Raw genomic sequence first — 14,974 nt, 5'->3', positions numbered from 1 at the left:
TGTTTTCCTATTAAAAGTCAGAGTGAAAAAAAGCAATGTTTTTGTGTGCCATGAATCATATCTGTGCTCCCAGGCACTATTGAGTCTATTTAAAAGAAAATAAAGTTATGCAGGACATGTTTTACTGCACGTGTGGTGGCAAGGGCTGTGCTCCTGGCAGTGTCACCCTTAGACAGGACACTCCTGTGTCACTCCACCCTTGGAAAGGTGGGATTTTCTCTAAAACCCGGCCAATCCTTTACATGGAGACCTTTAATTTGAAAATCCCAGTATGAACAAAAAAATTACACGTAAAATGGGACTTTATAGTAGCATTTACCTGCTGAATGCTTTCAACACACACAGTTTGAGAACTGGTGACCAGAAAAGCTCTGTGGGAAACTCAATTTTGATTCTCTTTAAGCTGAACCAGCTCAGTTTTGTAAATACCTGTTTGCAAGTGTTTATTAAAACACTCAGAACGAGACAGCAAGCACAGAGTGAAGGTAAAGTTCATGTCAGGGGTAGAGATGTGTGATCTTGGTTCTTGGAAGAGAGGAAATCTAATCCAGATTTACATTTCAGCAAAGATGTAGCACACTATTACAAACTGCAGGGAGATTCTTAGAGCAGAAGTATTTACTGAAGATTTTCTTGCAAATTTGCCTGTCAATAAATGTTGGTTAGAAGATTCCTATTGAACAGAAGATAAAGTCTAAGTCAGAAAAGAGCTTTTTTATGATTTTATGATGAGTTTGGAGGAGGCAAGTAATAGATAGAAGACTTAAGCATTCAAAACAATTTAACATAGGAAATGTGTCTGTTCAATTAGTCTGGAAAAAGAGAATTTTAATTTAAAAGCATTGCTCAGTGGAGAGTCTAACTCTTGTCCCATTTATTATAAGATGCACAGAAGTGTTTTTTATAGCATTGACTGGTGTATTGATTAATTTCTAAAATTCATGTTCCACACCTAACAAATTGCCTTAGCCGGTGGCATCCCAAAAACACAGCAAGTTTTCTCAAGCAGTTCATCACAAAACTATTCTATCATGAGAATTCCAGTTTCTTTTGTTTTTCAGCGAGGTGCCCAGAATAACAATGGTGTTGATTAGGCACCAACCCCTCCAGAGCAAACCTGGTGAGCTGCAATTTAAATGAACGCGAATTGAGCACTGGAATGGAAAACAAGAGGTCCAGAAAAAACAAAGGGAAGTATTTTTATATTACAAAGGAAAAGCTGGAAACTCCCCGGAGGCAGAGAGCTCCCATCCATCCTGGATCTGGGGCTGAAGGTGACACCATATCCATTTTCACAGTATTTCCACCACGGGTGTGACAATGCACAGAGGAATCTCTGTGGCAGAGTGCTAACATCCATTTTCTCTGCTGGGAGAAGGAAATGAAATGCAGAGGTGTCAGGTCATGTAAAAACAACCTTTCAGTGCTGTTTAACAAGGTTCAGATGAAGTATATTGCATTAAAATGAGTCGCCTGCCAGTGCAGAGCTGTGTTTTCACAACAAACAGCACCTCACACAAAGTTATTCCAAAAGTCCCAGTGATGCAAGGTGGAAAAGCAAAGCAGGTCCTGCAGGAGCTGGGTTAATGTCAGCCAGGGCAGAGGGGATGAAGGCACGCCCAGAACAGCTTGGGAGCAGATTTTGGCATGTCTACATTCAGGTAGCACAGCAGGAATACCAAGAGGCCACCAGAAATCTTATCTCAGTTCCTGACAACAATTTAAAATCCCATGATAAACCCAGTGCTGACAGCACAAGCTTGATGAAGTTTTGATTTCAAAGTCAAAATATGGAAATTTTCAAGCAGGTCTGGCCTGTAATGATGCTTTTCCCTCAGGGAAATGACCCAGACAATTACTGGCAAGGGGGAGAGCAAGAGCAGAGGGAATTGAAGATGCACAGGAGATTGGAATGTAACACTGAAGGGATTTTCTTGTCCCAAAAAAGCTGACCAGAGCCACGACAGAGCTCACTGGAGTCAATTTTTTGGCAGAAGGCAGGCAAGGATCCAGTTGCCAGAAATCAGAACACAAGCACAGGTGATTGAATCGTGTGAACGGGGTGGAACAAAATCCCAGGGAGACGGGTGTGTAAAAGTGATCCTGCATTTTGTTAGAAGCCTATTGAGAATGTGCACTTTCTCCCTGCTCCCTGTACTCTTTCTGCATCACAGCAGCTGAAAAATCCAACAGTCATTAAAATCTCCATTCCATTTGATATAAAAAAGGAAATTCATGTCAAATGCTACGTGGGATGGAGGCTACAGCATAAGATACAATTTAAAGCTTAAAAAAACCAAGGGTGAATGGAGTACTGCCTTTACAAAGTTATAGAAAAGCAATTGCTTATAGTTCAAACTCTTTTTTAGACATTTAATGAGGTAGGGAGGCTGAGCACTCACTCTGAGGATGCTTTAGGAGGGATACTGCAAGGACATTAAAATGTTTATGCTACACATGTATAAAATTGTTACATAACTCCCTGGATCATAACTAATAATATCCACTAACACCATTAAGGCAGGTGGACTTACTGCTGCCCTGCCTTTCCAATAAAACCTATTTTAGTTTCCTTGAATGAAGACACACAAACCCAACTGCAGTTTCACAAAATTGAGGTGATTCTTTATTTCTCTACCCAATTCATTGTCACTCAGGACTTGCAGGGTCCTTTCTCTTGCCAGCTGCAGTCCTTGGCAGAAATGATGCTTTACTCTTAATTTAAAATGCCACAGGAATTGTGGGAAGGGGAGCTCCAGTAGCTCTTTAATACCAGCAAGGAAAGTTAATACAAATGTACATAAACAACTCATTTTACTTGGGCTGAAATAAACTGTGGGGGAAGGAAAGTGATTTCTCAGTTGCTCTTCAGTCTGCTGCTGAATTCCTTTTCTCTGAGTTGGTGCAAATTCACAATTCAAGGCTGGTTTTCCTGAATGTTCAATAATTACTGCGAGCATGGATTTGGGTTTTGGGTGTTAAAAGAATGAGGGTTTGCATTTGTCTCACCTATGATTGATGGCAGACTTACAGAAATAGGAATTTAATCTAGATTTGTCATCTCATTGCACATGACTGAATGTAATTTTACTGCTGTCATCTGAAAAGTTATGCAATGTTTCAAGCTCAGTAGAAAATTACAGTATTTATAAAATACAATGGTATTTAATACTAGCCACATCTTTCTGAGAATATAATGCTAAAAATAAAGTTTCACCAAACATTTTCTTACAAAAATGGGTGATTAGCAGATTTAGAATAAAATTATTTTATTGGAAGTAAGAATCAAAACAATGCTGTACATATTATTTCTTATAAAGACTCTTAAAAGTCTCTTTATAAGAAACTTTTCCCTAAAGAAGGGGAGTTAACTGATAGGGAAATGGATATCATTTGTTTTCTTTTATTATTATGCACAAGCTCTTTTACATGAGTAATTTCAGATATTGTGAAAAACAAAGTGTTATTCTCAAGCACTTTGTTCTATGCAAATTATGGCTCCAGTGCAATGGAGTTAAAGAACCTGTGTAAAATATAAGGTAATTGAAAATAATTCAATTTTATCTTTGTTGGGGCAAAAAAAAAAAATCTAGATTATATTTTTTATAAAATGAATACATCCAGAAAAGCTCACAAATATTCAAGATGAGTCTCAAACAAAGTATTCTATCTTTTGAAATAATGATTCTGATGAACACTCCCAAGCAGAGGAAATGGGAACATGGGTGCAGATTTAACTCAGTGGCTGCAATGAAAAATGACCCCTTAAGTAAAGTTGTGGAAAATAAAAATTAGAAATAAATATTTTCCTCTTCACTCTACTAAAATAATGCAGAAGTGCAAAGTCTGTAAGAAAGGATCTTTAATGGAAACACTCCAACAAATGATATTCTGAGGGCATGACTCCATGTGTTTGTTAGGTCCAGGTACAGAACCTTCAGTAGTTTGGAAATATTAAAAAAAAAAATAAAGTCCAACCATTCATAGGATCTCCCACCATGCTGTGCTTTATCTCTGGCTGCTTTTGTTACTTTCAGTGACTAAAGAAAATGCTGCTGGTTCTGAACTATAATTACATTTTTCATACAGGCAGACATAGCTTGAAAGATAAAATTTATAACTAAAGAATTGGTGTTTGGGACTTCTTGTTTGTTCTTCATCCCCCATGATATCATCTCTGACTCCACCTGAATGTGCTCATGGTGGGTAATTTCAAAACCAGACTAAAAGGCCAGAAATAATTACTTTTTTTTTTTTTTCTTTCCAGCAGAACAAGGTGTGGGCTCTGCCATCCCAATAACTGCACTGCTGTCACAGAAAACTCTTTTGTCAAGTGTCACTGTAAACAGAGTGATTTGGCTTTTCTGATACAATTATTAATTGCACGAAATAAGTGCTGCTTTGGCCATCTCTGAAGATCTTGGCAAGGCTGAGAGCCATAAATCTTTCATTTTCTGTGTCAAACCCTGCCCTGATCACAGTGGCTGGAGCCTCTGAGAGAAGATGAAGAGGAGCATATATGTCTTTGGAATTATTCTGCTCTCTGTGCCTCGGGACTCAGCCCTGGCAGGAGGAAGCTCTGGGATACATAAATCAGGAGCTCACCTGGATGTGTCCTGATTTGGGATGCTGGGATCCAGCTGTCCCGGTGGTAATATCTTCTTTAATGCTTCATTGAGCCTGCTCTCCCAGAAATGAAAATGCATGTGTTTGACACGCTCCTCTGCTTGGCTGGTTGATCAAAATAGATTTTTCTCAGCCTTTTTTCTCACTCATCTTTTCATGGGTATCATTATCCATTACTTAAATTTTTTTTCAGAAGCTTCATTCCCAAACTTATTTGAATATGCCTGTATAATCTACACAAAGCAGGGTCCTTTTGGACATGTGATAAAAAATTAATGGGGCTTCACATTTTTTAACATTTGGCTCCAGCTGCTGGATTTCTTCCTGTATTAAAATCACTTAAAATCTCTTTTCAGTTCTGTTCAGAAGGCAAATTATATAGGAAGGGTAGAAAAAGCAAAACTGGCAGACTGAGTATTTCCTGGTGAGATGTGTGTATTTTAAAATATGCAGTTTGGGGAGGCAACATATAAAACATGCATAATCTATTCTAATGAGATTCCAGAAAGTTCCATTCCCAGATGTGAAATGTTTGGGAGTGATAGGAAGGGATGTGCAGCCTCAGATGGGAACCTGTGAAATTAGGGGGGAGTTATCTGTGCAGTCCAGAACAAAATGTACCTGTTACTGTCCACACTGCTCGTACTGCAGCATAGGGAAAATGTCCTTTTTAAATTAAAATAAAAGAAGAACAAGAAGCTGAGCCATGTTTTCCTAAATATCCCATATTGCACTGTAAAATCACTGTGGTAGAGAGAGTTCCTCTTCCTCTGCTTCCCTTTCCAGCCCAGTGTAACAGAAGGGAGGAGGAATAGAAATTCTGTTCCCAATATTTTGGAGGCTGAAAGATGTTAATGGATTTTTTTTCTGGCATTAGGCAAATAGTCTGACAAGACAATGAATCATTTTTGAAATCTCTGCTCCCGCACTGTAAGAACAGAACACTTCTGTGTTCTACACATTTTAAAATTTACAATATAATAAATGATGTTCGAAGAGGAGTGATTATTTGGCTCAGAATTGTACTATCCTTTTCAGTAACAATTTATTTTCAAAATATTTGGAATATTTACATGATGATAGGTAGTGTCCTGGTTTTGCCTCATATTTACTATTATATTGCTGGTATTCTGTTAATTAATCCATCTTTTCTAGTTGTCTGAACCTAAGAAAACCTTTTGAACATTATTTAGGACATTATATACTGTGAACATAGAATTCCACAGGCAAATTGAACAGATACCAGATCTATTTATGTCAGACAGTCCAGCAGAAAGAGCCACAGCCCTGAATAATCCAAAATTTGAGAATGCAAATGAGAGATTTCTTCAATGGGACACCTGGAGCAGCTGATGATGGGTATTGAAATGTGAGTTGTATCTGGAGCCTTTGGGTTATTTTTCTGGGGTTTTATTTAGGTTTGGGTGGTTTTGGTTGGGTTTTTCTGGGGTTGCATAAGGGCATTTCTAGCACTGCTAAAGGAAATGTGAGAAAACAACAAAGATTCTGCCAAAAAAGAGCAAACATATCACATCTTGTAATACTACATCTTTTATCTGTCCTTTGGCACAAACTGGAGTTCAGTGGGATGTCAGACACAGAACTGAGTTTGATTTCCTGAGTGCCTCTGCCATGAAGCAGGAGCAGCCAGCCCTGTCCCTGGGTGCTGTTTAAGTGATGAGGTTCCAGTGGATGCCCTGAGAGAGGATCCAAACTTCCACGTCAATTCCTGTCCCACCTGAGGCACAACATTGCTGCCAAGTTCCAGGGATACTCCTGAAGTCACCTTGTGATTTGAAATTATGCTACATAACTTTTAAATCACAGCATATAAATAATATTAAAACAAAAAAAAAAAAAATCTGCTGGCTTTATATTACAGTTATATCAGCATCACAGCCAGCAGGAAAACCCTTCCTTTCATGGCTTGCCCACCATCCTCTCTTCTCCCTTTTTTTGCCCATGTACCTTCTTGTGCGATGCTGCTGTGGTAAAAATTAGCCCTCATTTTTAAAAGATAACTGCAAAGTGTAAAAAATTAAGAACAGCAATTACTGTGGGAGCTGAGTACGAGGCAGCACTTAAAAGAGAAGCAAATAAATCAAAACAAAAACCACCCTTTTTTGTTGCACCAACCTCTGTGGCCATGGTTTGCAGGGACTGAAGTGCCTTTTGTAATTCTCCAACGTGGTCCTACTGTAAGTAATCAATACCTGGGCTGGGGGAAGCTTATCCCTTTGACCAAGCCTGTAAGATTGATCACCTGCACCACTGCTATTTTTAGGAATAATTCATCAAGGTTGTACAGACACCTTGGTGCCTACAACAACATTAACACCTTTGAAGCCTCCCCTCTCCTCCCCATCACAGTCAATCTTGCTTCAGCCTTTTACAGCTTGGAAAGGATTAATCTGTGGGGGCAAACAAGGCAAGGACAGGCTGTGCTGACAAGCCTCAAACTCACAGGAGCCATTTCACATCTCCTAATAAAATCAGAAAGTCCCTGGCTGAGCCAGGCTAGGTCTCTGCAGGGGCAGCTGAAGGAGTTCCCAGTTTGCTGCAGTTCCAGGAGGCAGCAGAGCAGCTGCAGAGTGATTATTGTCTGTAATTCCTTCTGATCCTCAGGGTAGAACTTGTCCCAGCCCATTCTTCTTGTCCAACCCTATTCCTTCTTGTCCCAACCCATTCCTTCTTGTCGCAGCCCCATTCCTTCTTGTCCCACCCTGTTCCTTCTTGTCCCACCCATTCCTTCTTGCCCCAGCTATTCCTTCTTGTCCCACCCTATTCCTTCTTGTCCCCCCCATTCCTTCTTGTCCCACCCTGTTCCTTCTTGTCCCAGCCCATTCCTTCTTGTCCCAATCCATTCTTGCCCCAACCCATTCCTTCTTGTCCCAGCCCATTTTTTCTTGCCCACTTGTTCCCAGAAGCTGGAGGAAGGCAAGCTGGGGTTTCTCAGGCTCTTTGCTGGAAGGCAGCAGGAAAGGGGGATCTGGATCCTGGAGAGGGATGGAGATAACAAGACTGCTCACAGAACACAGGAGAGATCCTGCAAAGTCCAGGAGAGGGATAAAAGGATTTATCTCATTGAAATGTGGGAGGGGAAAGGGATCTTAAAAACCAGATTGATAGGATAGTCTGGGGAAGAGGGAAATTCAGAACTCTAAACCCCTCATAAACTTGTGAAGTTTCTGGCAGCCCCTTGAGCCTGACTGACCCTTATTTAGCAGAAGCTCGCTGTAATTTCTCTGTGCCTTTGTGTCCTGCCTTTCATCCACAACACTGCCTGAAATTCCCGGGCTGTCTGATACTCCTCCTGCATGGAACATCATTGTTCACTCACTCCTCTGCTAACTGCTCCTGTTCTCCAGTTCCCTTTGAATTTTGCATAATTGCAGAGCTTCCCCAGCCCTTAGCACACACCTGGGAGCCCTCTCCCTGTGAAAGGAACATTCTGGCATTCATTCCCCACCTCTGCTTCCCCTCCATTCCAGAATAAATAAATAGATCAAGCTACAATTAAAAATAACCAAGTCATGTGGGCTTGTCTGTGCTCCTGAAAGCATTTTCCATGGACTCAAGACTCACAAAACTTGTTGAGAAATAGGAGCAAAATTATTTGTTAGCTGCAAACCAGGACAGAATCCCCCTGCTCTAACACCATGCAGCTGACTCTGCTGCACCTTTTTTCAGAAAAAAAAACTATAATCCATATTCTTGTTTACCAGATTTCTTTCTGAGCCATGGAAATTGCTGTGAATGAGTATGAAAATGACAACAGAGAAATTGGATGTTCTGAGATGGGAGCTCAGAGGCAATTCCAGCTGCTCTTTTAACAAGAAAAGAATGTCAGATTTCTCACTGTGTGATTATACAGGCATTCTAGACAATTTTTATTTGTTCTTGGTTTAGAATTGTGTTTCTAAAGTTGATTTATGTCTGAAACTGTTTGCTGATGTTAGGCAGACCAATTCAAAAGAATAAATTCTTGTGGCTTGGGAAGCTTCAGTGCAGAATGTTTAATGGTTGATTATTGTGGATCATTAAACTCCTTTCTGGAATAGTGTTAAATTGCTGTATGGCGGGGTGTTATTGGTCTGAATTAATTTCATGTGTACTGGAACCAGATGGGATGATTTCCTAAGGGATGTATTGATTACCTTATCTTTCTGTGATACTTTAAAAATTTTGGGTTTAAAAGTGTTCACAAGCAAAGCTTTTTGTACTTCTCTTTTTCTACTGAAAGAAAAGAAGATAAAATGACTCCTTTAACCACAACAGAGAATTTCATTGTCTTTATGGATGTTCTTTGTTATTGGCAGTTCTCTGTTGACCTCCCTTTCAACTCTGAAACTTTGGTTTTACTGTGGAAGTTAAAGAAATTATGATTTAATTATAACCTATGAGACAACATGGATCATTTTGAAACTGCATGACAATGAAACAGTGATAATTACATGTAATTTTTGTTACAAACCTGCCATGTCCACATGGTAACAGATCTTGCCATGTGCATCTTGAGATGAACATCACTGCTGCTCAATACAACCCAGGCTGGTGAATGTGAGAAAATGGGAATACATTGAAATAACACATGGGAATACACTGAAAAAAATAAATGAAATAACACAGAGGAATGCATTGAAAATAAAACATGAAATAATATACACAGGAATACCATGAAAATAATATGTGAAGTAATATATATGGGAATACATTGAAATAATACATGGGAATACATTGAAAAAATTAATTAAATAACAGAGGGGAATACACTGAAAATAATACATGAAGTAACATACATAGGAATACATTGAAATAACACACATGGGAATACATTGAAATAACATACGTGGGAGTGTATTGAAAATAATACATGAAATAACATATATGGGAATATATTTAAAATAACACATGAAATAGCACACATGGGAATACGTTGCAATAACACAGGGGAATACAAGGAAAATAATACATGTAATAACACGTGGGACTACATTGCAATAACCAGGGGAGAGTTGTGTTCATGTGACAGCCAGGCAATTCAGGCCTTGAGGCTTTGCAGTTCCTCTGAGAAATAAATTATCAGGGCGAGAGGCTGTAATTTAGTGAGGGTTGTGAAGGAAGAGGGCTGCAGACCCTAAATCTGCTAAATTCTGCTAGGATGAGGGGATTAGTAACTGAGGAGAATATTCTGATATTATTCTAACCTGCTTCAGGTTAGCCATTTTACTCTTTCTTCCACTCCAACGTGAAAAATCTTAGGAGGGCAAACCATTGCTAACACTGTGTTTTTATTTTTGATTTCTGCAGCAAGAAGCAAAGAAAATTCTGTCAGCTTAATCAGCCAGTATTATGCAAATGTGGGGGAAATTACAGTAGTTGATGTTTGAAGAGGGTTGTCAGCAGTGAAAGTGTTCATAATGTTTGATAAAGTTATGGGGGTTTTTTTTGCAAACAAGTAAAAATAAAGCATGCATCACCACAATTTTCCATCCATTTAAGTTTTAGATTCCCAGTGAAACTCAAACTCAACTGTACCAAGTTTTATCCAATCAGTGCAAGTAGCTGACCAGTGTTTAGTGCTAGGGTAATACATTTTTGTATTAATTTTGTTCACTCTTTTCAACTATTGAAAAAATAATGAACAAAAGGACGGAGGGGGGAAAAAAGCTGGAACTGCATTAGCTGTGGTGGGGGCATTTTGTGTCCAAGGAATGGTGTGTTGGCATAGAAGAAAGCAGAAAATGTGGACCTCCTAATCTGCCTCTGGAGAGGGATGTTTGGTGGTGATGGCTGCATTGTGTTCTTTTTGTGACTTGGTCCTGAAATCCCGTGAGATTTATCAGAGGTTCAGAAATAAATAACCACAGTTACAAATGGAATGCATCAGAATAAGCTGGAGTTACCTAAGGCTTGTAGAATTCAATGCAAAACCTGGAAATTAAGAACAAAGGAGTGGGAAAAGTGCAGTATTTCCATCACTGGATGTTAAAAATGAAGAATCACAGAAGGGTTTGGGTTGGAAGGGACCTTAAAGCCCATCCAGTGCCACCCCTGCCATGGCAGGGACACCTCCCACTGTCCCAGGCTGCTCCAGCCCCATCCTGGAACATTCCAGGGATCCAGGGGCAGCCCCAGCTCCTCTGGGCTCCTGTGCCAGGGCCTCCAACAGACACACAGGATCTCTGTGCTGATGAGTACAGCAGAACTCTTGCTGGTTTCACAGCAAAAAGTAGAATAATATGATGGTTTTCCTACTGAAAGACACTTGCACTGCACTTGGGAATACCTGGCTGCCCACACAGAAATCCCAGTTTAACCAGGATCCTGTCCTGGGATTCAGAACTGGGGACTTTCCCTGTTTCAATAGTCCTACACCCTGCTGATTACACTTCTGTTTAAGCAGCTCTGAAAAAGTATTACCTCATGAATCATTTCATTGAATTTCAACCTAGAAATCTTTTTAGAGTAATTCAGTGAACTTTGATTTTTCATTAGTCTAGAATTGGAAGCTGAAAAGTAGTAGCATGTATAATTGCATGTCACAGTGCCTGTAATATACCTTACTTGCAGGTCTATTTCCTTGATTTTCTTTTTGGTGTTGTAGGGTACCTGCATTGTTTTGAAATAGAAAATAGTACTTCTGAGGTAATGTGCATAAAAGGAATTATTTCATGTACTGAGCTGCTCTGGATGGAATTCTTGTCTTCTTTAGAATTGCTTTAGCTAACTTACAGCTCTGTTGGTTGACATATATCAACAAAAATAGATGCAGACAGTCAATTATTTGAATTATGCTCAAAGGTATTCTCATCTCTGTTTTATAAGAAAAGAAACTTGAATGGAGCAGAGCTTTTCCTGTGCCAATTACTGCTGTGCAGACTCCTGAGAGGAAGGAGCCATTCAAACCAGGGTTTTGGGGTTTGGTTGGTTGTAGTTTGTTTGGTTTCTCACATTGCTGTCAAAAATCAAACCTGTGAGAACATCAGATTAATTTAGGGGTAAAAAGTGCACTGACTTCTTCCTTTTCATCTGAACAGAGTCCTGCAAAAAATAGCGTATAAAATACACTAAATGGTGATGCTGTTTTTGAGAGAGACAAGAAAAATTTTAGGTAGAGATCTTAAAGGGCTTTTTGTATTTCCTATTTAAAGTGTCAATGATGCTTTCTGAAAACCAGCACCTTGGACAGCAAACGCTGCAGAGTGGGTGAAGTTTTTGTTTCCTGGAGTGACCAATCTGTGTTTGCTCCCATTTCTGAGCATTTTCTGCTGTCCCCAGACAAACAGATTTGGGATTGATGAGATCAGGGAGATTGCCTGTCCCTGCTTAGGAATGGGGGAATTGTGCATCCCATAAGGATTTTGCTTTGACAGAGAACTTACAGGCATTCATGATGCAATTTTCATGTTGAGAAAACATTCCCCACTCTTACACGGTCAATAATTTTAATAAACCATACAACAAATTTTCAATTTACAGTTTTTTTTCTTTTAATGTGTCCAACAAGCTTGATTTAGTAAGGTAAAGGGCCTTCCTCTTCTAAACCACCAAGATATTTCTGTATGTTCATAATGAAAGCAGCTGGATTTTTTCAATCTTTTGTGTTCGGTGGCTGGAAGTTAACCTGGCTATCTGTGTTTGGGAGAATGAAGGAAAATCTCTGAACACAGTGATAGCAAATACAGCTGACAGCTGTAATGCATTTTTAAGATAAAGATGCGAGGGGAAAAGAAAGAATCTTTAATAAAATTAAGGGTTTATCAAGCCTTGTTCTTGGGTTGAAAATTATGTTTCTTATATGTAATTTGCATGCTATAAAGTGCTATCAATTATTGAAAATAATTCCTGGCTCCACAGTTACCTACTTCTGCTCAAATTGACTTGTCAAATATTTGACATTCAGATTATTCTCTCTGTTTGAGTGCAACTGCAGAGACTGTTATGGAAAAATACAAGCATTCAGAAATCCAGGATTTCCACTGGAATTTCATATTAACATTTTAATATAGATGTCTTAATGCTTTCAAAGCACAGAGTAAAGAAAATCAAGGTAAACTAACATAGCTTCTGCTGCTGACCAACATACTAGTTTAGGTGCTGAAAACTGGTTTTCCAGATTATCAAAGGACAAAATTGCAAAGCACCAGGTGTTCTTTAGTTTACTGCAAAATAGAGTAGATTGCTGTTCTGGCTGCTTTCCTGATTTTCATAGTCTTCATTAGAATCATCCTATAAATAACAAACTGAATCAGCATTTTTATTAAGGAGACTATTTTAATAATAAATTAATAGCCTTTTTACTTTTGAGCAAAATAGCAGCCAGAGAACTCTTAAAGCTTTTGTTTCTATGAGCCTTTTCCTCCTAGGCAGGTTCTGGAGCTCCCAGATTTCCTTCATTTGACTGCAGTAGGAGGATAAACTGCATTCCACAGCAGCTCTGCTATTTAATATTGCCCTTAAGAACAGAAAGCTCAAGCTGGAAGCTTCTAGAAAAACACCTGTAATGAGCAGAGCAGTGCAGGTTTATAAAATGAAAACTATTTATTTAAACAAAAAATCAAAACCAGCAACTAAGTCCCAGTTAAATCTCTGATTGAAATGAGTAGAGGTGCTCATTTGGAGAGGGTGAGAGCATTGATGTTACCCCTTTGTTATTCTCTTAAATACCTCTTGGTATTTAAACATCCTTATGAAGCAGACTTTAGGAAAAAATACTGGCAAGAATAGGAAAGGTCTGGGGGAGCACTGTTAATGATCATTTCCCCTCGTTCTGTCACCATCAGGAACACTTAACACACAGTCCTGAGCTAAGGTACTATTCTGTCTCTTTCTGGTTTACAGTTTCTTGTGCCATAGTGCTCCCAAATCTTCCCTTCTAATTCTCTTTCCCCTGGGAAATAATAAAGGCTGTTTTGTTATCCTATCTTAAAAGCAATCAATGAAATTAAAATGAACTGTCATCTAACAGAAATGCAGATGCAATCTGCCTCAGTCGTTTCCCTGCCCTTGCTCATCAGCAGATACCCTCAAAGAGCTCTCTGCATACAAGATTGCCTTCTATTTATCTCTGTTTGTCTCTCTAGTTCATCTCTGGAGAGCAGTGATTCCTCCTGATTCTTCACAGACCCTACCAGAGTTACCTCAGTAATTTAGGATGATGCTCGATGACTTTCTCCCCAAAAAAATGCATTAAATATTCCTGACAGTCAGAGCGACGAGATGCTGGGCAGGAAAAAAAAAACCCAACAAATTATTCCTCAGAAAAATAGACTCTAAAGATAGAATATAGAGATAATCTCATTTCAGCTTATTAATTATGCCTTGTAAGCAATGAATCAAATCACTTTGCTGTATGATACAATTACTGCTGTAATTTGTAGTCATTACAGTTTGCACTGAGGTATAATTGTGTAATTCATTTTCTGCAGGTTATTGACAGAGAAGGTCTTAACAACTTCAGCACGGAGGCTTTGGGTTTGCTACAGTTTAATTTGCAGATCATTAGCACAATAGACCTAATAGCTTGCTGTGTCTACCCATCAAGGAGTTATTTATGTTTGGAGCAGGCACAAAAGAGAAAGATTAAGAAGAGATTGGAGGTAGAGACATTATTACCTTGTTCTCCTTACAGTCTCTAGGTCCTGCTGCATCAGTCCTGGGCAGATTTAATTCTCTGGTCACCTGTATTTTCTAGCAGGTCGTTTGAAGATGAGGTGGCTTTCCTGCCTGTAGTGAATTATTCCAATTAACAAGTTAATATTTTGGCATAGTCATCTGCATCTGATTAATGTTCATTAAATCAATCATGATTTGATTGAAATAGATTTTTAAGTGTCAACCTTCCCATTTAAATGGAGCACAAGAAGTGCTGTTCCTGCTGACATCTGCTATGGAATAAAATATAACAAATAAGTCATGTTTCAATTGCGTTTTTCTGTCTGGTTCTGCTAAATGTGTATTCTGACTCTTATTCATGGTGGCTTTGGGGTTTTTTGTTCCTTTTCCTTTTTTTTTTCCTTTCAGGTGTCTCTATAGTATTTTAAGAGTGATTACTTTTATACTTATTCCAGCTCCTTCTTAAATAACTGGCTGTGCTTCTAAGTTATTGTGAGCACAATTATTCATAATAAATGTAAGATGAGATTAAATGAGCCCACTGAGGTGAAGGGGACAGAAAGAAAAAAATCTTGTATTTGACCCAAGGAACAGCACCCAGGAAATTTGTATTGAGGATTATGAAAAATATTATATTCTGTATGGAAACCATGATTATTTTTCCACACTTCCTGCCATTCCTTTTAATTGACTATTCTCAATTAGCATGTTTTCACACAGTCATAATTGC

The 14,974-nt window shown here is 38.9% G+C and overlaps 1 long non-coding RNA gene across 6 annotated transcripts in view; it reads right to left on the bottom strand.

Moving 5' to 3' along the window:
- The window catches only part of LOC140684146 (uncharacterized), a 200,921-nt gene extending 186,303 nt beyond the window's left edge, over positions 1-14,618 (bottom strand). For 3 of the 6 annotated variants that reach the window (XR_012055921.1, XR_012055919.1, XR_012055924.1), the window contains exon 1: positions 14,245-14,618. This is a non-coding gene — a long non-coding RNA (uncharacterized lncRNA). Of the gene's footprint in view, positions 1-4,605; positions 7,270-14,244 lie in introns of those variants that run through there. The other 3 variants (XR_012055920.1, XR_012055922.1, XR_012055923.1) reach the window with 2 other exon arrangements.
- Positions 14,619-14,974: the final 356 nt, after the last annotated feature.

Source organism: Taeniopygia guttata, chromosome 4A (genome assembly GCF_048771995.1).
Source record: "Taeniopygia guttata chromosome 4A, bTaeGut7.mat, whole genome shotgun sequence".
Classification (NCBI taxonomy): domain Eukaryota; kingdom Metazoa; phylum Chordata; class Aves; order Passeriformes; family Estrildidae; genus Taeniopygia; species Taeniopygia guttata.
Note: the sequence above shows the minus strand (reverse complement) of the source record. Positions and strands in the feature narration are given on the sequence as shown.